This window comes from Podarcis melisellensis (assembly GCF_964234715.1).
Source record: "Podarcis melisellensis genome assembly, chromosome: 7".
Lineage (NCBI taxonomy): Eukaryota > Metazoa > Chordata > Lepidosauria > Squamata > Lacertidae > Podarcis > Podarcis melisellensis.
In genome coordinates this window covers 30,097,659-30,118,571 of record NC_138539.1, presented here as the reverse complement: position 1 = coordinate 30,118,571, position 20,913 = coordinate 30,097,659, and the positions used below count along the sequence as shown (strand labels likewise).

General features: G+C 44.7%; 1 protein-coding gene and 1 long non-coding RNA gene across 3 annotated transcripts in view; one reads left to right on the top strand and one right to left on the bottom strand.

The window, feature by feature from the left end:
• Positions 1–19,232, bottom strand: part of LOC309374747 — a 65,556-nt gene extending 46,324 nt beyond the window's left edge. For both annotated transcript variants that reach the window (XR_014170711.1, XR_014170712.1), the window contains exons 1-2: positions 18,992–19,232; positions 9,164–9,381 (exon numbers count right to left, since the gene is read on the bottom strand). This is a non-coding gene — a long non-coding RNA (uncharacterized lncRNA). The remainder of the gene's footprint in view (positions 1–9,163; positions 9,382–18,991) is intronic.
• PKIA (cAMP-dependent protein kinase inhibitor alpha) overlaps positions 18,715–20,913 on the top strand; it is a 38,014-nt gene continuing 35,815 nt past the window's right edge. The window contains exons 1-2 of the mRNA XM_081919925.1: positions 18,715–18,960; positions 19,505–19,654. The gene's annotated coding sequence lies outside the window, so the exon portion shown is untranslated. The remainder of the gene's footprint in view (positions 18,961–19,504; positions 19,655–20,913) is intronic.

Genomic DNA, 20,913 nt, shown 5'->3' with positions numbered 1-20,913 from the left:
TTCCAAACATGATTCCAATGTGCTCTTTTCTTGCCACATAGTAAGCACAATGTTATCATCTTGCTTGTACTTGACCACATTCACTGTGTGACTTGGCCCATTTGCACTCCAGCCATCATCTGAGCTGCTTAATTGCCTGTAGACCATCGAGAACAAAGGAGCCTTATAGGCTCTGCAGCACTGGAGAGGGTACCAGGGAGAATTTGAGTCAATCCCCCTTCCTACTCTTGTCATTCCATATTGAGACCAAAGCTTTGACAGAATCTGTCAACCAGAAACTGAATCTGACAGAATCTGTCAACCAGAAAGTTCCCCAAAGTATTCAGCAACCCATTGGATCCCATAGGTGCCGGGGGGGGGGGCAGACAACTTAATTTGTCTCCCACCCTTCAGGGAAGGATTTCCACTGTCAATCCAAACCCAAGAAGGAAAGAGTTTGTGCTTAACAATACCTCATTTCCCCAGTGGCAGAAAACAAATGTCATGTGCTGATGATCTACTGAGGCATCCTCATGGCAGCCATAAAGTCCCAAGCAGGCCCTTCCTAGCATAGACATTGAAGCCTCCCAAACAATAGTCCTGAGGTTCTCCAACACAAGCTCAGAAACCACCTCAGCCAGGGAATTTGGTGGTTAGAAGGGTGGAAAACGCTATGCCCCAGCAGGATCCTTGCTGTCTCCGTGGTCCAATACCAGGTATGAACCCTAAAGTTGGTACCTAAGTAAACAGATCTCTTTGCAAAGGCGATGGATTAATTTTGCGGGACTATTTACAACATAACCATCTGATTTCAAGTAATTTAGATACACGTGCCAAGTTAGTCAAATGAGGTCACTTAAAACATCTGCATATTCTTTATAAACTCCTTATCTATCTATCATCTATCATCTATCTCAGTGTTTCCCAACCTTTGGTCTCCAGCTGTTTTCAGACTACAATTCCCATCATCCCTGACCATTGATCTTGCTAGCTAGGGATCATGGGAGTTGTAGTCCAAAAACAGCTGGAGATCCAAGGTTGGGAAACACTGATCTATCTATCTATCTATCTATCTATCTATCTATCTATCTATCATCTATCTATCTATCATCTATCTATCTATCTATCTATCTATCTATCATCTATCTACCTATCATCTATCTATCTATCCTCTATCATCTATCATCTATCTATCTGCATGTAGTGCTCCAGTAAAGACATGTGTCTGTGATGTAGTATTTTGGTGGCAGTAATTGAAGCCTTTATTAGAGAGCTACGGCAGCTCCTATCTATCAGCCTTCACCCCTGTCGAAAATGCAGGAAGCCTAATGCGGGGGTGCAACCTCGGAGAGCATAATGCAGGGTGGTTCTGTAACCCTGTAAGAAAAGACTATATTGCAGCCACTCTCACTCAGCCTGTTCCTATTCTGCCATATGCAGATGTTAGCAGTGGTTTGTTACATTACATTAATGGCAGGGTTATAGTACATTTCTCACTCTTCCTGCTTCACCTCATTACTCCCTGTGATATGGGCATAATGTTATTCAGACTTGTCTCTCACCCATCTGAAAGATGGCATCTGTACTACTTGAAAGCATCTACAGGGTGTGTGAATACACACACAGAGAGAGAGAGAGTGTGTGCGTGTGTCCCAAGACTTGAGCAAAAGAGTATAAACTTCTCTCTTTGTTTCTACCTTCTTTGGGGTCTTATGCTTCCAGATCACTGCAGTATCAAATTCCTGGATTTATCCGTGGTCTCCTATGAAGAGGTGACATTGTTACCAATCTAATGAGAGAAAGTCAGAGCATCAAAAAGAACCGGGGAAGCTGGACTGCAGACAAAGGAATCGCCGGTCTAATAGCTTATGTTTGCTGCCACACATACAGATGTTCAGTCCTAAATCTACCCACGTGAATGCGATTTCTTAGCCTACTCTGCCACCACGAGGCCACAGTACAAAGCGCATGAAGAAATCAGGAAATATTTGGTGGGTGGGTTTTCACCATGTTGACATATTCTGAATCTTGGACACATCTGGAAACAGGGTAAATAATGAAGGTGCCAAAAATAGGATCTATGCATATACATAACTGTAATAAATAAATGTAAATAAAACAGATTTGGGGATTGGATTCCCAAATCAATTTTCCCAAAGACTCCATTCAGGCATAACATGGCTAGCTGAGATTTATTTATTTATTTATTTATTTATTTATTTATTTATTTACATTTTTGCAGCACTTTTCAATGTATCGAAGTGCTGAATTACAAAACCTGTCTTACGCATCCTCACAGAATCCCCTTCAGTAGATTTAGTGTTGCATGAAACCCACTGAAGAAATGCTATTATTAATTCTGTTTCTCTGTCCCACTGAGAATCTATGGGATGGATTAACAACCAATTGGTTCCATGGGAATGTCTGTTCTGCACTGCTTTTTCATTTTCACCCGCCAAATTAAACAGCTGATTATTTGTGCATGCATTTTTGCCCACAATGAATTAAGGACTCTGAAATCTTAAAGTTGCAATTATGGGCTAACCCTATTAATTTGGAAGGAAGCCAAACTGAAATCATGTACATTCACTGTCAAGTAAACATGGCGGCAATGAGAAGCTGAATAGGATTTGCCACAAAAGGTCTTCAAGAAGAATATTGGAGGAGGTTTGACAAGGAATTATGAAACAATTGTGACAATGAAGCTTGTTGATGCCTGTCCATCTCTATTATTATTATTATTATTATTATTATTATTATTATTATTATTATTATTATTATTTGTATACCGCCCCCTATACAGTTCGCCAAAGAAAATTACAACATAAAAAACCTACAAAATACATAATAGAATTAAAAACAAAGACAACTCTGAAGGACAGCATGCTCCCACATAAAATCTGTTGGATTATTGAGATTTTCAACTGAGGCCTTACTCTGAGTATCCTTGCAGAAGTGAGGTAGTACCTTACAGGCAGAAACGAACCTAGGCTCCCTTGCACCATGGGCCAGGAGCTAACAGTACCGCCAGCCAACTGAGGAGGAGACCTCACAGGGCTGGTGCGAGAAGCCAGAATGGAAAGACACAATTTTTGCTCCCCACACCAGGCCTAGGCCCTTAGCAGGGGTCAATCCCTAGGTACACCCCTGCTTACAGGGATGGGACCTTCTAATGCTGGCACTCCATTTGTGAAACTTCCTTTTCTGGCCATTAAACACCTACTTTGCAAAATTAAGCAGCCATTGAACCATTCAAAATAATGATACCTAGCCTTCTAAAAGGTGGCTAATAACTCTGTGGTCTCTTTTTGTTACCTGTTAACTTCATCTGTGCTCCTCAGCCTTTTTGACAAAGTGGAAAGAAACTTCTGGATTTGTATCTGTCTGCTAAATCATTGGTTTAAAAACCTTGCTTCACTCCCAGCAAAATCCCAATACAGTGGTACCTTGGGTTAAGAACTTAATTTGTTCTGGAAGTCCGTTCTTAACCTGAAACTGTTCTTAACCTGAGGTACCACTTTAGGTAATGGGGCCTCCTGCTGCTGCTGTCACGCCACCGCTGCACGATTTCTGTTCTCATCCTGAAGCAAAGTTCTTAACCCGAGGTACTATTTCTGGGTTAGAGGAGTCTGTAAGCGACTGTAACCTGAAGCGTCTGTAACCTGAGGTACCACTATATATAAAACAGGATGTTTTGCTGTTTTGGGCAACACAGAAAATACTGCAACTCCCCACTGCCAATGACACCTCTGCCTCCCCACCCAGTCAATGACGTCAAGAAAAAGGCTGAAATTAAGGCTGAGGAGGAAGAGTCGGCATCGGGAACAAGAAGAAGAAGAAGAAGAAGAAGAAGAAGAAGAAGAAGAAGAAGAAGAAGAAGAAGAAGAGGAGGAGTTTGGACTTGATATCCCACCTTTCACTCCCCTTAAGGAGTCTCAAAGCGGCTAACAATCTCCTTTCTCTTCTTCCCCCACAACAAACACTCTGTGAGGTGAGTGGGGCTAAGAGACTTCAGAGTAGTGTGACTGCCCCAAGGTCACCCAGCAGCTGCATGTGGAGGAGCGGGGAAGCGAAGCCAGTTCACCAGATTACGAGTCCACCCCTCTTAACCATTACACCACATTGGCTCTCTCAGGAGAGGACTTGGCAGCATTGGCAGGGGGAGGAGGCAGCATTGGTGGGCATTGACAGAGGAGGAGTTAGCAGTGGCGGGGGCAGAGGGGAAGTCAGTGGTGGCAGAGGGGAAGCGGCAGGGTGGCGAACAGCTAGCTTCCCCTGGACCCAGATCTGCTTCTCCCCCCAGCTGTACCATACTTGCTGCCCTGAGGCAGCTGCCTCACTGAGCCTGATCTAAAACATAAACTAGCTTGAGAAAAGATGCACACATCCATTTTTATGCCTAGAATATACATCTGAGAAACAAAACCTTGAAATAAAAAGGAACTTGAATGTGGTTGAATAAGCATTGCAATTGAGTGAAGGAGTAATTCATGCAATTGAGGACACAAAGAGCAAAATACCAAGCATGCTAAACTGTTCCTCCCTGATACCTCTGTGACAGAAAGGAGAAGGAAGACAAGCTTCTGCTGAACTGTGAAATCAGGCTAGTGGGAAAGGCTGCAATCCTAGCCCCACTTACGAGGGAGTAAGCCTCATTGCATCAAATGGGACTTATTTCTGAGTAGACATGGCTAGAATTGCAGCCATAGATGGCTTTGTGATGGGCCATTAGCCACTTCATTAACTTTGTCTTTAAGGTGCCACAAGACTCTGTTGTTTCTGCTGCAAAAGACTAAAAGGGCTACCCAGTTGGAAATTCATTAACTTTGAAAGGTAACACACAGGTAAGGTAATTGATTTGCTAATATCTGTTGGTGACTGAGGTATGCATGTCTACTGTGCACTATAATACTGTATACGTAAAAACCCATATATTTCCACATCAGCGAAGGACGCAAGGGAAGAAAGACGTGCTCGAAATAAACCAATTGCAGAGGAACGGGAAACACCAGCTGAAAGCATGGATGGTTGCCAGGATGGGATGAGGCACATTTGTAGGTATATCCTGAACATGAACACAGCCTGCAGTTTTCGTAGCCTGTTGCCAAGCAAGCAGGGGCTGGGAGTCTATTATTTGTCTTTGCCCTATTTAAATGTATACAGCACTTCAGATTTTGTAAACTGCTTTGAATTTTATTACAATCAAGTGGTATATAAACCTTACGAAATAAATAAATAGCAGCATAAGCAAAAAGGATGCTTTCTTTCTGCAAAGAGCTTCCAATCTCCATTTCAGCCATGAGCAGAGGCCACAGAGAGAGAAGGATCAGGTGATTCCTGGGGACAAATGAGGTTCTGAGTACATTATGTCACTTTGCTAAGGCTGCAGTTCTAAGCATGCATACCTAGGAGTAAGCCCCACTAAACTCAGCTGGATTGACTTTGGGCTAGCTATGTGCATGATTGCACCCTATGGGACTGCGCAAGCAGACATTCCTGTGGGTAGTCCAGGTCTGCTCACTCGGACATCCAGCAGCACTGGAACCATACCCTCCAACATTTCTCCGATGAAAATAGGGAGCTCCTATGCCTTGATGACAGAAAGTGAGGAGGAATTAAATAACTTTTTATTGAGGGTGAAAGAGGAGAGCACAAAATGTGGTCTGAAGCTCAACATCAAAAAAACAAAGATCATGGCCACTGGGCCCATCACCTCCTGGCAAATAGAAGGGGAAGAAATGGAGACAGTGAGGGATTTAACTTTCTTGGGCTCCATGATCACCACAGATGGTGACAGCAGTTACGAAATTAAAAGACGCCTGCTTCTTGGGGAAAAAGCATTGACAAACCTAGACAGCATCTTAAAAAGCAGAGACATCACCTTGCCAACAAAAGTCCGTATAGTGAAAGCTATGGTTTTCCCAGTAGTGATGTATGGAAGTGAGAGCTGGACCATAAAGAAGGCTGATCTCTGAAGAATTGATGCTTTTGAATTATGGTGTTCGAGGAGACTCTTGAGAGTCCCATGGACTACAAGATCAAACCTATCCGTTCTTAAGGAAATCAGCCCTGAGTGCTCACTGGAAGGACAGATTGTGAAGCTGAGGCTCCAATACTTTGGCCACCTGATGAGAAGAGAAGACTTCCTGGAGAAGACCCTGATGTTGTGAAAGATGGAGGGCACAAGGAGAAGGGGACGACAGAGGACAAGATGGTTGGACAGTGTTCTCAAAGCTACCAGCATGAGTTTGACCAATCTGCGGGAGGCAGTGGAAGACAGGAATGCCTGCCATGCTCTGGTCCATGGGGTCACAGAGTCGGACACGACTAAACGACTAAACAGCAACAACCGCCTATGTATATATAGTCCCTCACCCATCTAACTAGGTTCCCCCAGCCACTCTGGGTGACTTCCAACATATATAAAAACATAATAAAACATTAAAACTTCCCTATACAGTGGAACCTTGGTTTTCGAGTGTCTCGAAGCAGAACGTTTCGGAACCTGAACACCGAAAACCCGGAAGTAATTGCTTCCATTTTTGAACACGCCTCAGAAGTCAAACGGCTTCTGAGGTGTGTTTTTTAATTTTCGCAATGAAAATTGCCAACAGCTCTTTGTGCCACAGTTGTCAAACGTTTCAGAAGTTGGTCTTCTGGAACGGATTATGTTCGACAACAGAAGTTCCACTGTATTGGGCCCCCTTCAGATATCTTCTAAAGGTTGCATAGTTACTTATCTCCTTGGCTGGTTTTGGGGGGGGGGGAGTGTTGTCACTTAACTCCATACACTCCAACATGTCTCTGGTGAAAATAGGGACGCCCTACCATACCCTTCAACATTCCTCTGATGAAAACAGGGGCCTAAGGAAACGCAGGACATTCTGGAATCAAATCAGAAACGGACTGCTTCTGTAAATCCGGAACTGTCCCTGGAAAAGAGGGACACTTGGAGGGTCTGTGGAACTTCATGAGTCTCAGTCTGCTCACTGTCCAACTCATGTTCATGCCTTCTTGGTTACCAGGGCAACCTCACTGAGGTGGGTGATGGAAGACTCCATTCCCCTGCCTCTGTGGGCAGGAATGTCTCCTAGTGAACGACTTGGGAACTACCTGCCACCTCATTCAGTAATCTTCTCCCAATTGTCCTCTCCCTTTGATGAATCCTACCAGGACCTCCTTGTTTGTTCTCACTGAACCCATAACACAAACTGAAGAAGAAATGTGACCTTCATTTGACATGTGCAAAATGAAATAAATCTGGAGAAACCAAGATTTATAAATATATTCATCCCTTCTAGAATAAGGATGCTGACCAGTTTTGTACAAATCCCAAGGTTTAGATATGTATCAGGCTGGGCAGCCCTGTGCAAACTCTGAAACCTCTTGCTTCTGTAACTTTTAAAAAATAAAATAAAAAATCAGTAGGTAGGGGATTTTTGTGTTCAATCATAATGCCATTATGTAAGAGATACATTCCTATTTTAAAGACCACCACACGAGGGCAGCCTTTGAATATATTCAAATAAAACGATGTAGCTTTTCAAGCTGTTTGCATGGCCTGAATTAATAAACTATTTCAAGGTGTTTTTACAAATTGATCTCTCAAGTTCACATGAGAGGTTTAGCACAAGATGCAAAAATGACACACTGCAAAACTACCCCCGCCTTAAGATATGGCAAGGAAGAAGTATTTCCATTCTCCTGAATTAGGTTCCTGTAACTCAAGCTTGCATTAGGAATCTGCTGTTACGGTAGGCTTTGAGTTTGGATTATTATGTTTTTATTTAATTGATTGTTTGATACCTTCAGGGAAGGAGTTGCATATTTTTCTATTACTTGTTGACCTGAGAACCCTAGGTGTTGAAGATGTAAGCTATACAGTGGTACCTCAGGTTACATACGCTTCAGGTTACATACTCCACTAACCCAGAAATAGTGCTTCAGGTTAAGAACTTTGCTTCAGGATGAGAACAGAAATCGTGCTCTGGTGGCGCAGCAGGAGGCCCCATTAGTTAAAGTGGTGCTTCAGGTTAAGAACAGTTTCAGGTTAAGTACAGACCTCTGGAACGAATTAAGTACTTAACCTGAGGTACCACTGTAAATGTATTAAATAAAGAAAAAGTGAGAAAGAAGCAACGAGCGGATTAGAGGAAATTGGAACGAGTGCAATACTTGCAAAACTACTCAGGAGTCAGATTAGCTCTCTGTCTGGAGCTGATAAACTGTCCTCAGTCTAAATGGCTTTGCAGGTAGGGCTGGGAATGGCTCGTGGCTGAAACCCTGGAGAGATGCTGCCAGCCAGTGTTGACAATACTGGGCTAAATGGGCCAATGGTCTGACTGGGCATGAGGCAGCTTTCCATATGAGAGATGGGGCCATTGCATTTGCCTTAAAGACGGATGCACTTTATATAAGTCATAGCTTTAATACAGTCTTATTACTGTATTTTTTGGTTTGTAGTTTTACCATAACCGTAGTGTGGTGTTGAACTTGGATCAGTAAGTACTGCGCTTCGTGTGCTAGGTTTGGGCCAGAAAATGGAATAAACCCATATATACTGCTTTGGCTGCCTTGGAGGATAAAAATTAACAACTAAATTAGCAAATAATATAATTACTGTAGTGTAAATATCAGGACTCTGAAATGTTGCAAGGAGACGGGGGCTGCTTTTCTGCCTTTGCTGCATGTATATTTTTCTGTACAAGAGGTAGGCTTAGGTTAAGTTAATATACAATGGTACCTTGGTTCCTGAAAGGTTAAGTTGTTGAACAAATTGGCTCCTGAATGCCACAAACCCAGAAGTGTTCCGGTTTGCAAACGTTTTTCAGAAGCTGAACGTCCAACGCGGCTTTCAGTTGAGTGCAGGAAGCTCCTGCAGCCAATCGGAAGCCACACTTTGGTTTCCAAATGGTTTTGGGTGTCAAACTGACTCCCGGAACGGATTAAGTTCAAGAACCAATGTGCCACTGTGTGTACATAAGTAGCAGTGGTTTCCAATAGATCACAGGTTATGTGGGGGAAAGGGAAGTCCACATACGGCGTACCAGGCCCAGGAAATCCTGTTGGCATCCTTGCATTATACCAGCTACTTTGCATTTCTGCGTTTTATATTTTCTCAATTCTATAGTGTATGAGCTAGTCCCTAGCGTTTCAGCCTTAAATATGACACTAATCCACTTACTAAGAGCATTTCTGTGTATCTTCAGTCCACCGGAGTCAGCACAACGGCACAAGAAGTCCAACTGGTTGCTTGGGATCGTAATATTTTTAGAAACACCAAGGAGGCCATAATCACACAAGCTGTGCTTTTCCCCAGGGAACTGAATCGTTGCACATCTCTTGCGTCATGAAGCACAGCCATTTTGAACATCAAAACGTCTTCCCTTAGCCCTGCAGTACCTGCAAAATAAAATACTTCTTCACCTACCCATCCTATTTTTAAAGATATTATCAAAGCCTTACGTGCAACCCATCTCGTCAACTCTGTGTGACCCTAGTGACCTTTGCATCCAGAGCTGTATTTCCAAACCCCATCCCTCAGTTTTAATGAGGTTTGCCACAATGAACCAACAGCACAAAATATATATTCTAGCACAAATCCTTTATAACGGTACGCAGTGGAGCGACAAAACGCCAGACAATATCGGGACTGTCTGGGCATTCATTATATTGTCAGTGTGCTTACAATAAACACATTGTGGAGAAAACAAGAGGGCAAAGAAAGAAGAGCTCTGAAATCCATTTTAAAGGAAATGCCTGCGAAACATGATATAGTTTGGGCAGGGTCCTGCTGGACACACGGAAGGCGAAGCAAATGATAAACTTGGTCTGAAAGCAATCAAAGGTACCAGACAGGAGGAGGAGGAAAACAAAGTCACTTGCAGTTCATAATTGCAACTGCCAGGTGTATCCTTCATAAACAGACATTCTGGAAACCTGGACTCAAGAAGATGCTCAGGCCACCCTTTGCTTTCAAGGGTCCTCCTCGGCCACCGTTAGCCCTCCACCTCCAAAAAGAAGCCCGCAAAGTTCAGGTGGAACCAGAAATGAAAACGTAGACACACTTACCCATTCCTGAGCGAAGTTTTTAATATGTAATGCTGTACTGTTTTTAACACTGACTGGGAGCCGCCCAGAGTGGCTGGGGAAACTCAGCCAGATGGGTGGGGTATAAATAATAAATTATTATTATTATTATTACATTGCCACCATTCATTTCTGCAGAGCTTCTGTGCGCCATGAACCTTAGAAGAGTTATCTATCTCATCCTCAGTGATGGTAGGTAGTTGTGTAACCGAAAGTGTCAGGATATTACAGACCTGATGGGTTTCATTTACATTCATCATAAATAGGTTTATGAGGAATTTACATTCATCATAAATTGGTGCAGAACACCATTAGCTACAATGTTTTGTCAGAAGATTAGTGACACCTGAAGCTTAAAGATCAAGAAGGGTACAGTGTCTTTATAGTTGAACTAGGGGCTGCTCCCCTGCCGAACCTCCTGCCACACCCCACCATGCTAGACCCCTTGAGCTTCCTTTTCCCACCCCATGCACTAAACACTATTTTCGACTTCACAACCCTATTTCTGAAGTAGCTTCTTTCTTCCATTTAGCAGCTCCATGATACGATACAATACGATAATCTTTATTGTCATTGTCCCATACAGAACAACGAAATTGAAAAAATCTACACCAGACATTCGAAAACCCACAAGCCTGCTATCCCAGCCTGGTTAGCCCCTAAAAACTCTGATACCCCATAACTGAATACAATATACTCACATAAAGACTACCTTACACTGCGTTTAAAACCAAAATCACATTTGGATAGAAACTGTTTCTCAGGCGGCTAGTCCAAGTCCTTTTAACCCAGTACCTTCTTCCAGAAGGCAGAAGCTGAAAGAGATCATTTCCGGGGTGCGCACTAACCTGCACTATCTCTGCAGCTTTCACCTCACACCCCTCATCACTTTTATCCCCATGTCCATGCCTCCTCCCATTTTTTGGGTGAGCCTGCCCACCTTGCACACATACCACTTCCTACCCCATGGTAACCTCCTGCATCGTCCCACATATTGCAACACTAAGCACCTTTTCGTTTTTCACTCAGTTACATAGCTGCCATCCTGTTCTATCCTGTAGATCTTTAGTACCCTTTTCATCTTCACCCCCTATTTCCATGCCTCCTATTCCTTCATTTGTATAATCCAACTATTATTGCCTCTTAGACACCCTTCGCTTTCCCAAACCAGCTGCTTCCAACTTGACGCCCTGCAGATATTTTGGGTAAAACCTCCGTAAGGCCTGCTCACCACAGTTCTGCTGCCAAGGCTGACGAGAGCTGTCATCCAAAACATCTGCAGGGCACCAGGTTGGCAAACGCTGGCCCAGACAGTCAATAACAGGACTGTGCTGTTTTTCTAGGTAATTGTGGCGGTGATTGATTTCACCTAATATATCAGCTATAGCCAGGGCTTTCTTTCAGCCAGAACTCAGTTCCAGCACCTCTCAGGTGGGCACCACTGCCATTCTCAGAGAACGAGGGAGGGGTTCATGGTGAATTCCACTACCTCTTTTTCTAGGAAAATAGCATTGGCTGTAGCAGTTACGGTTTGTACTCCCTTCATCAGGTAGCTATCACTGCCCATAGGCAGATTCTTGTACAGGGTCCTTCTGTTTTGGTTTGCACAGACAGGCACACCTCCCCGGTCTCTAATGGCACATGTCCTGGCAGAACATGAGTTTGTCTAAAAGTGGTGTGGGACTTTGGTGGAGGGGGCAACAGAAAATGTAGGCATGCAAGTGATCCACACACCTTTTTCTTGCTTGAAGTTCAATGTCTGAATGGAGTCATCCATGCATTTCATTCAGTGGAAGGTAGAATCAATGAAAGCAATTTATATGAAAAGGCTGACAGCACTTATGGGTGATGAATAGCAACGTGAAGTGGTAGTGAAAATGTTAAGGGATGCATATCCTTAAAATATATGTGTAGCTCAGCACTATAGAGAGCAGTTAATTAACAAGTGGCCGAAGACATCCAAGACTTTGCATGCTAAAGCTACAGTATATCCTTTATTGGACACGTTAAGCTTTGGCTGCTGCATTTTGTACTAGAATCATAGAGTTGGAAGAGACCACAAGGGCCATCGAGTCCAACCCCCTGCCAAGCAGGAAACACCATCAGAGCACTCCTGACATATGGTTGTCAAGCCTCTGCTTAAAGACCTCCAAAAGAAGGAGACTCCACCACACTCCTTGGCAGCAAATTCCACTGTCGAACAGCTCTTACTGCCAGGAAGTTCTTCCTAATGTTTAGGTGGAATCTTCTTTCTTGTAGTTTGGAACCATTGCTCCGTGTCCACTTCTCTGGAGCAGCAGAAAACAACCTTTCTCCCTCCTCTATGTGACATCCTTTTATATATTTGAACATGGCTATCATATCACCCCTTAACCTCCTCTTCTCCAGGCTAAATATGCCCAGCTCCCTTAGCCGTTCCTCATAAGGCATCGTTTCCAGGCCTTTGACCATTTTGGTTGCCCTCCTCTGGACACGTTCCAGTTTGTCAGTGTCCTTCTTGAACTGTGGTGCCCAGAACTGGACACAGTACTCCAGATGAGGTCTGACCAGAGCAGAATACAGTGGCACTATTACTTCCCTTGATCTAGATGCTATACTCCTATTGATGCAGCCCAGAATTGCATTGGCTTTTTTAGCTGCCGCGTCACACTGTTGGCTCATGTCAAGTTTGCGGTCAACCAAGACTCCTAGATCCTTTTCACATGTACTGCTCTCAAGCCAGGTGTCACCCATCTTGTATTTGTGCCTCTCATTTTTTTTGCCCAAGTGCAATACTTTACATTTCTCCCTGTTAAAATTCATATTGTTTGTTTTAGCCCAGTTCTCTAATCTGTCAAGGTCGTTTTGAAGTGTGATCCTGTCCTCTGGGGTGTTAGCCACCCCTCCCAGTTTGGTGTCATCTGCAAATTTGATCAGGATGCCCTTGAGTCCATCATCCAAGTCGTTGATAAAGATGTTGAATAAGACCGGGCCCAAGACAGAACCCTGAGGCACCCCACTAGTCACTCTTCTCCAGGATGAAGAGGAACCATTGATGAGAACCCTTTGGGTCAGTCAGCCAGTTACAAATCCACTGAGTGGTAGCATAGTCAAGACCGCATTTTACCAGCTTCTTTACAAGAATATCATGGGGCACCTTGTCAAATGCCTTGCTGAAATCAAGGTAGGCTACATCCACTGTGTTCCCTTCATCTACTAGGCTTGTAATTCTGTCAAAAAACGAGATCAGGTTAGTCTGACATGACTTATTTTTCAGAAATCCATGCTGACTATTGGTGATCACAGCATTCCTTTCTAGGTGCTCACAGACTGTTTGTTTAATGATCTGCTCCAGAATCTTCCCTGGTATTACTAGCTGCAGTCTCAGGACCGTTTTCAAGGCCAGCTCCATGTTGAGCCAACCTGTAGTCATAGAATCATAGAACTGTAGAGTTGGAAAGAATCCCAAAGGTCATCTAGCCCAACCCCCTGCCATGCAGTCATCCAGATGGGAGGTCACTAGTGTTTGAATCACTGGGGGCAAGCCGTAATTGTCCAAGAATGGCCATAGCTGGTAAACCAGCCATAGCTAGGAAAATCTATTACACACCACTGAGGTCATGTTAGCTTCTAGTGGCAGTCAAGTTGAGGAATACAACCAGACTATATATCTGATGCATTAACCAGGAACTAATACCAGACTGTTGAAATGTCAGGGGAAAAAATTAGGCAGTAGTATATTTTTAAGAGGAAGAAAACCCCTGCCCTGCTGCAGTTGACTGCTGAAGTACTCAGCGTTGACATAGTAGGGCACACAATTGCACACGTCTGCCACAAGAGTTTCAGGGCTTAGAATATGAGTGACTGGGTATGTCTTACAAAACCTAATCCGTCCTTCCACCTTTCTAGACCTTTGGTACATCAGGCAATCTCTTGTGACTGATACTGTGACCATTACTACTGTTGAATCATACAGCACAATCCTGTATTACCTGGAAGTAAGCTTCATTGAACTCAATAAGACTTACTTCAAAGTAGACATGAATAGGATTTACTCTGCTAGTCCTTGCCAACAGCCATTGTAGCCAACTTGCTGTAAGCATTAGAAGATAGAGAGTTCCTTCAGATGTATCCCACCACAAGAGGAGATGGCAAAAATTAAGCTGACGGCAGAGAGAAAAAGTCATCTAAGTGCAGTTTTTGAACTCTATGAAAAAAGTAGCAGCAGAAAGACTGTGAGAAATCAGATATACCGCATCTGAAGCAGTTGCAAATGAAGAATGTGTGGTTTCACTTTCTGGTATAAAAAATTGAAGAGCTTCTGCTTCTCCTTTTGCTTGTGGGATCAGTGCTCACAGGCAGTTTCCCTTCCTGTTCCACTTTTCAGAGCATCCTCCAGCAGCAAAAGCTGCAGCTCAAGTAATGCTCATCCAATCCTAGCCAGCATATCACAGCAGTAGTGAGTTGAAAAGCTGTGTTCTCAGGGCTTGGGCTTTGGGCTGAGATTCTACCAATCAGTTACTAGCCAGCTATGGCCGCCTTCGTTTGTTTAACGTGGCCAAGGGCATGAAAGTGCATATGGATATTTATTTTTTTAAAGCACAGCCTCTTGTTGCTTTTACTATCTGCTCTCCTTGCCGCCTCCCATTTTGATTGAACGGGCTCTTGAAGCACAGCTGCAGGATCTCACAAAGGAAATTCAAAAACCCTTTCTGGCAGGAGCTTCATTTTGTCATACTGACATGGTAAAAATACGAAGTTCTAAATATAGAGCAGGTTTTGCTGCTCTTAAAAATCTAGCATATTGTTCACAGTAGCAGAAGATTATTATACTGTATCAGACTGTTTGTTAGAACAGCGTAATCTGTTCTACCCTGACTGCCAGCAGCTCCTTGGGAGAGATTTTCTACATCTTCTTCTCTCGGATCGCTTTAACTGAAGATACCAGGGACCTTCTGAATGCAAAGCATATAGTATCCTCTACTGAGCTATGTCCCTTCTCAGTAGCTCATAGTTTAATATCGTCAGGGTTCTCAAACCCCATCAGGTGAAACTGGCTTAAGACTGAGATGAATATTAGTGATGATTAAGAGCTGCCAACAAGGTAAGAACTTGGATGCATCATGGGCTGAACTACTCCTTTGCCTCAGAGGTCCTCGGTGGAAGCAGTTGCCTGGCAACTGCCAACCAGCAAAGACCTGACCTGTTTATGAACTGAGCTTCATGGTTCACCTGCTCAGTTGCAGTTTTCTCAAAGATCCACACCAACGAAGGCCAAGAATGAAGGCCAAGAAAAGGCCATCTGAACAAACTGGGCACCATGGTTCTCCCCACCCCTCATTAGATCTGCTAACCTTTTGAACTATTTGATATTTGGGAGCCTCTCAGGGCTATAAAGCAGGATGTAAGTAACAAACACTTTCAAAAATGAACAACTGAATGTTAAACATAATCAAATCACATCCATTTCAAGAGAATTTGCTCAAGAGAAAGGTCTCGATCAAGCACTTCAGCCTACTTCGATAGTTATTTGCCATGTCAGCCTGTGATATTTTTAAAAATCTTGCCCAAGTTGCCCTTCCTTTGAACATTCTGCAGCTTTGAAGAAACAATAGATCCATCACAAATCACTGTCTAGAATCACTGGCCACAGATGTGAAGTGTCTGCAGTATACACTTTACACGGAATATTTATAGGTATAAACTAAAAGTCCGAGGGGGAGAAAGAGAAGGGGGTGGGGATTACGGCAAACTTTGTTATAAATGCAATAGGCGATCAATAGAGAGAGAAAGCCATTGAGCGTTCTCTGCAGATGGTTCTGATGAAACATAATCTGTGTGAAGAGGCTGCATTTTTGTTTAGAAGTGCCAGCTGAATCACCATAGAAACGCACGAGGCAATGACCTTGAAGATTACAGTGCTAAAATTTCTCAAGTGAGCAAGGTGTCAGGCCTCAATACTTGCTTGGAAACTCCAGCTATGGTTGTGGGTACAGTGGTACCATGGGTTAAGTACTTAATTCGTTCTGGAGGTCTGTACTTAACCTGAAACTGATCTTAACCCGATGCACCACTTTAGCTAATGGGGCCTCCTGCTGCCACCGCACCGCCAGAGCACAATTTCTGTTCTCACCCTGAAGCAAAGTTCTTAACCCGAGGGAATATTTCTGGGTTAGCGGAGTCTGTAACCAGAAGCGTATGTAACCCGAGGTACCACTGTATTCTGTAGCAAAAGGCTCTCTGAACATGCTGCAAACCATTGGGTGCAGTTCAATGTCACACTCTTCCAATTGTTCTCTCCGTGAAAGTATTGCAGCTTGCCAGATAGAATGATACCTGACCTACCCACCTGCCGTGAGCCAATTCCAGGGGGTCAGGGGCACATGGGGGAGCAGAAAGGAAGAAACCCTGCTGTGCAAGTACTGAGCATGGCTTCTGCTGGTAAGGCTAGTTAGGTGAACCCTGCCCACTGTCTTCCTATTACTAACCTCATTTGTGCCTGGCATTGGAAAACATCTAGCCATTGTAAGCTGGGGCGGGGGAAACATTTTTCAGCCCATTTCTTTATGGGTAACCTTCTGAGGGCCACATACCGGCAATGTGTGGGGAGAGTTGGAAAGGTGGACAGAGTAATATTGGTTGTGACTCTTACTTTGTATGGTAAATTATATTGTAGCCATGCAAAAATCACCTCTCCACCCCGATGAGGGGAGTTATCACAATCTGAGGATCCTTCAAGCCAGACAAAAATATTGCGTCCAGGTGGCATCTGCATAAGAGTCCTTGAAAAACTCAGAAGTGAAATTGTTGCGCTTACATGCAAACAAGTTTAATACATCCCTAAGACCAGCCTTCATATGCCAGTGCAACATTATTTTTTAAGGGGGATCCAGGGAAATTACAGGCCAATTAGCTTAACATGAATTGGTGGAAATCATTATTAAAGGAACATAACATGGATTTAAATGAACAAGCTTTACTGAAGAGGAATCAACATGGCTTCTGCAAAGGTTAAGTCCTGTCCCACTCAGCGTCAAAAAGCATGTAAATGGGGTTATCTGGGTTTGGACTTTTAAAGAGATTTGGAACACACACAAAAACATACAAAAGGTTAATGTGTAAACTTAGCTGTCAGGGGATCAGAGCATTGGTCCTTTACAGAATAGTAACTGGTTATAAAGAACAGGGAGCATAAAGTAGGTGCAAGTGGGTGGATCCTACAATGGAGGAATGTAAGAAGTGCCCCCCCTAAAATTTGGGGGGATTGACGTCCCCCCCATTCACAAAAAGTCTTAAGAGAACCTTGAGAAGCCAATTTGATGGTGACACCAAATTATTCAGGACAAGCACCCAAAAGGATTGTTCCAAACTGGGCAAATGTGCAAGAAAATGGTAAGTGCAGTTTCATGTAAGTATTTGTGGAATTATGCACATTGGGGCAAAATAACATTTTTAAACCCTAAATTCGCATATACACCGATAGGCTCTGAGCTAGCCATGACTAAATTGAAAAGTGATCTTGGGGTCGTGGTGAACAGCTGAATGAAAATACAGTGGTACCTCGGGTTAAGTACTTAATTCGTTCCGGAGGTCCATTCTTAACCTGAAACTGTTCTTAACCTGAAGCACCACTTTAGCTAATGGGGCCTCCCGCTGCTGCTGTGCCGCCAGAGCACGATTTCTGTTCTCATCCTGAAGCAAAGTTCTTAACCTGAAGCACTATTTCTGGGTTAGCGGAATCTGTAGCCTGAAGCGTATGTAACCTGAAGTGTATGTAACCTGAAGCGTATGTAACCCGAGGTACCACTGTACCAACTCTTTTGGTGGGAGTTGTAAAAAATGAAAATTCAGCGCAAAGGGCCAAAAATAAGGCTACCAATAGCACAGTGCCTTCACGCAAATTACGAGATGAAGGTTACTCACGCTTAAAGCAGACTCACTGAAATTAATGGGGCTAGCTCCAAGGTTCACAGTTTTGCTCTCAGCATGACTAAGCCTGGCTCTAACAAAGCAGAAATGAGAAAGATCGAACAGATTTTTGCTAAAACGCTGCGGAAACCTTATTGCAAACAGTTGGGACTGCAGCAGGTATCTACAGCAACCACGCGAGAGGCCTACGTAGCCTTTCCTCGAAAACGCTCTGCAGGGAGCAATCGCTTTTTCCCAAGCACTCTTGCTTCTCGCTCAGCCTGCGAACGAGGCTCAAGGATCACAAGTTCTGCATTCCACAGCTACTCCGGTTTGCAACTCGCAGGTGCAAATGGATGGATCCCGGCTAAAGCGCACAGATCATCAGCTCCTCTCCCGCCCCCTCGTAAATAGATCCTCGGGGGAGCCCGGAGAGAAGTTAAGAGGGGAGGGGAGATTTTCGCGGAGCAGCCCATCGAGCATCCAAAGCCGGGGTGAAATCTGGAGGGAGGGAAGGCAGGGAATCTCCTTTGGCACGCCAAGCCTCGCCGGTTTCCCGGAGATGGAAGCTTTTAGCAATGAGAGGCGCGAAGCTTCCCCACGCCCTCATTTATCCATCCCTGCCTCATTCATCTATCGCGGTGGGGGGGGGGTTGCCTTTCCACCCACCCCCAGTAAGAGCTGAATGCGGTGATCCGGAGTGGGGGAGGGAGGAAGAGGAGGAGCACGATGACTTCATGCAGCCGGAGCGCCGTGAATTTGGGATCAGCAGCTGCAGCTGCACGTTGGGGAGGCAATGACAGCGGGAGCTCCGCCCGGGCGTTTGTCCAAAGCACCCCCGGCGTAATCTTTTTCCAAAATAAAAAAGACACCCCCCTCCTTTGCAAATAAACCACCACCCGCAACAACCTGCAGGGGGCGGAGAGTTGCCCAAAAGCTAAGAAGGTTCAGCCGCAGTGCGAGGGGGGGAAGAGGAGACGATGCGCTGAATCGGCCGTCGGGGAGGTGAGTAGATGTGTAAGATACAAACACACACCCTTTTCGCCGCCGCCGCCGCTGCCACTTCAGCAAAGGGAGGCGCAACACGTGCGGAACCGACGGTGTGGGCGAGAGAGCCTCGCTTGCTGGGCCGAGCGCCCCGTGGTGGGGGCTGGAGAAGCTGCTGCGGAGAGATCGGGGATGCTCCTCTGCTGGCATCCGAGCGGGGCTCCCCCCGTCCCATGCCCGCCTTTCCGCTGCTGTCGAGTGACAGCGGGGGCCCTAAGCTGCTGAGAATTGGGGTCTTTGACTTGGAAGGGTTGCCCGGCCCTCTGGTTTCGGGGGTCCCCCTCCCTCCTCTCCTTATGTCTTCCAAACAGGCTTGCGCGCAGAGCGAGCCGCCTCCTCGAGGGGCAGCGCTTGTTTTCTCGCCTTCCTAAAAATAGCCCGGAGTGTTTAGAGGGAGGGAGGGTGGCTGGGGACGGGAGGGGGGGCGCTGCCTCTCTCCTGCCTCTCCTTGGACCAGGACCGGCGTGACGGCGGCTCCTTTGCTTCCTCTTCTCCTCCCCAGGACGTGCGTAAAGAAGGGGCACCCGTTGGGGTTTGTGGCGCTCCGGCGGGATGGAGTAAACGACGGACCTAGGCGCCAGTGTGGTGGACTGCTAAGGGATGACGCCTAAACTATGGGACATGTGACAGCTCTACTTCAGTTTACTTAAAGGTAGGCCAAAATATGATGGCAGGGGTTGGGGGGTCAGGCTGGTTGGAGGGGTGGGGTGTGTGTGGTCATTTACTGCTCCTGGGTCCTGGGTACTCCTGCTTCTCCCCACACAGCCCCGGGGCTTATTGGGAGCTGCTCTTAAAAGGTGCTCCCATGTGTCTTCCCACCCCACCCCCAAACACAAGCAGCCATTTTAATGTTATGCACATACAGTTACATAGCTGGTAGTTGAGAAATGTCAGTAACAACAGTGAGGCCCATGGAGAACTAGTTGGTGATGTGTCAGGATATGAACCAGTTCTTGTATCTGAGTCCAAAAAGAGAAGCAATCTAATCTTGAGCCTGTTTTGCATCATAACCCAAAATACATGCTTTCTGTCCTTTGTGCTACTAACCCTCTTCTGTGTGATTGCTCATTTTTTTAAAAAATGGTTTAACGGATAAGGTTCTCTGAAGGGTGACATTTGCTACATAACACCTATATGGACCCTTGATTTGAATCTCTTTTCTTCAACCACAGGGAAGGTGTCAGGCAGCAGCCCCCATTATTGCAGTTGGATGCCTTCAGTGTTTCAAGCATTTGGCTGAAAACGGGTGGGTTGCGTAGTAATCTATCATTTCCCTCCAGTAATGGAAAATCCTTCCTGCCTGAAATGTGGGTTTTGTTCCAGAATGTGCAATGTGTTATGCCAATAGTCTGCTGAATGCCATGGAAGCATCCTTTATGTTTGCTGGAAGCGAATTCATAGTGGGCATTTTGTTCTTTTTAGCAAATGCGGAAAAGAAGGAAGTGCTTGCTGTGGGCCTTTCTAAGTTCTACCCCCACACGCTACTAATTTAAGTGATAAATATAGGTTAAAATCAACACTACCGCTTGTTCAAGAGAGAGACTGCCAGCCAAGTCACCTATCTTGTTTGATTAAAATTAGGAATGATGTGTATCAAAGTGGTCACTGCCTACAGAAATGGGCTCAAAGTATCCCATCCTCTCCTGTTTAGCATGGCACACTTGGACTTTTGAAGGTGTCTGTATATAGTAGCATAGGTGACCTGTTTGAAGACCCAAATATATTATTGCTATAAGTTGGCATCTTTTGCTTTCCTTGGTGTACATTCCATCTTGTGAGCAACTGAGAAGCTGTTTTAAAATAGAATCTATGCTTGACAGGTGTGAATCTTGGTTAAGAGCCTAATTGTCCACAGTTCTTGGCTATGTACTGCTTCTCAGCTATCAGAATGATCTCAGTATTTAAGTAATA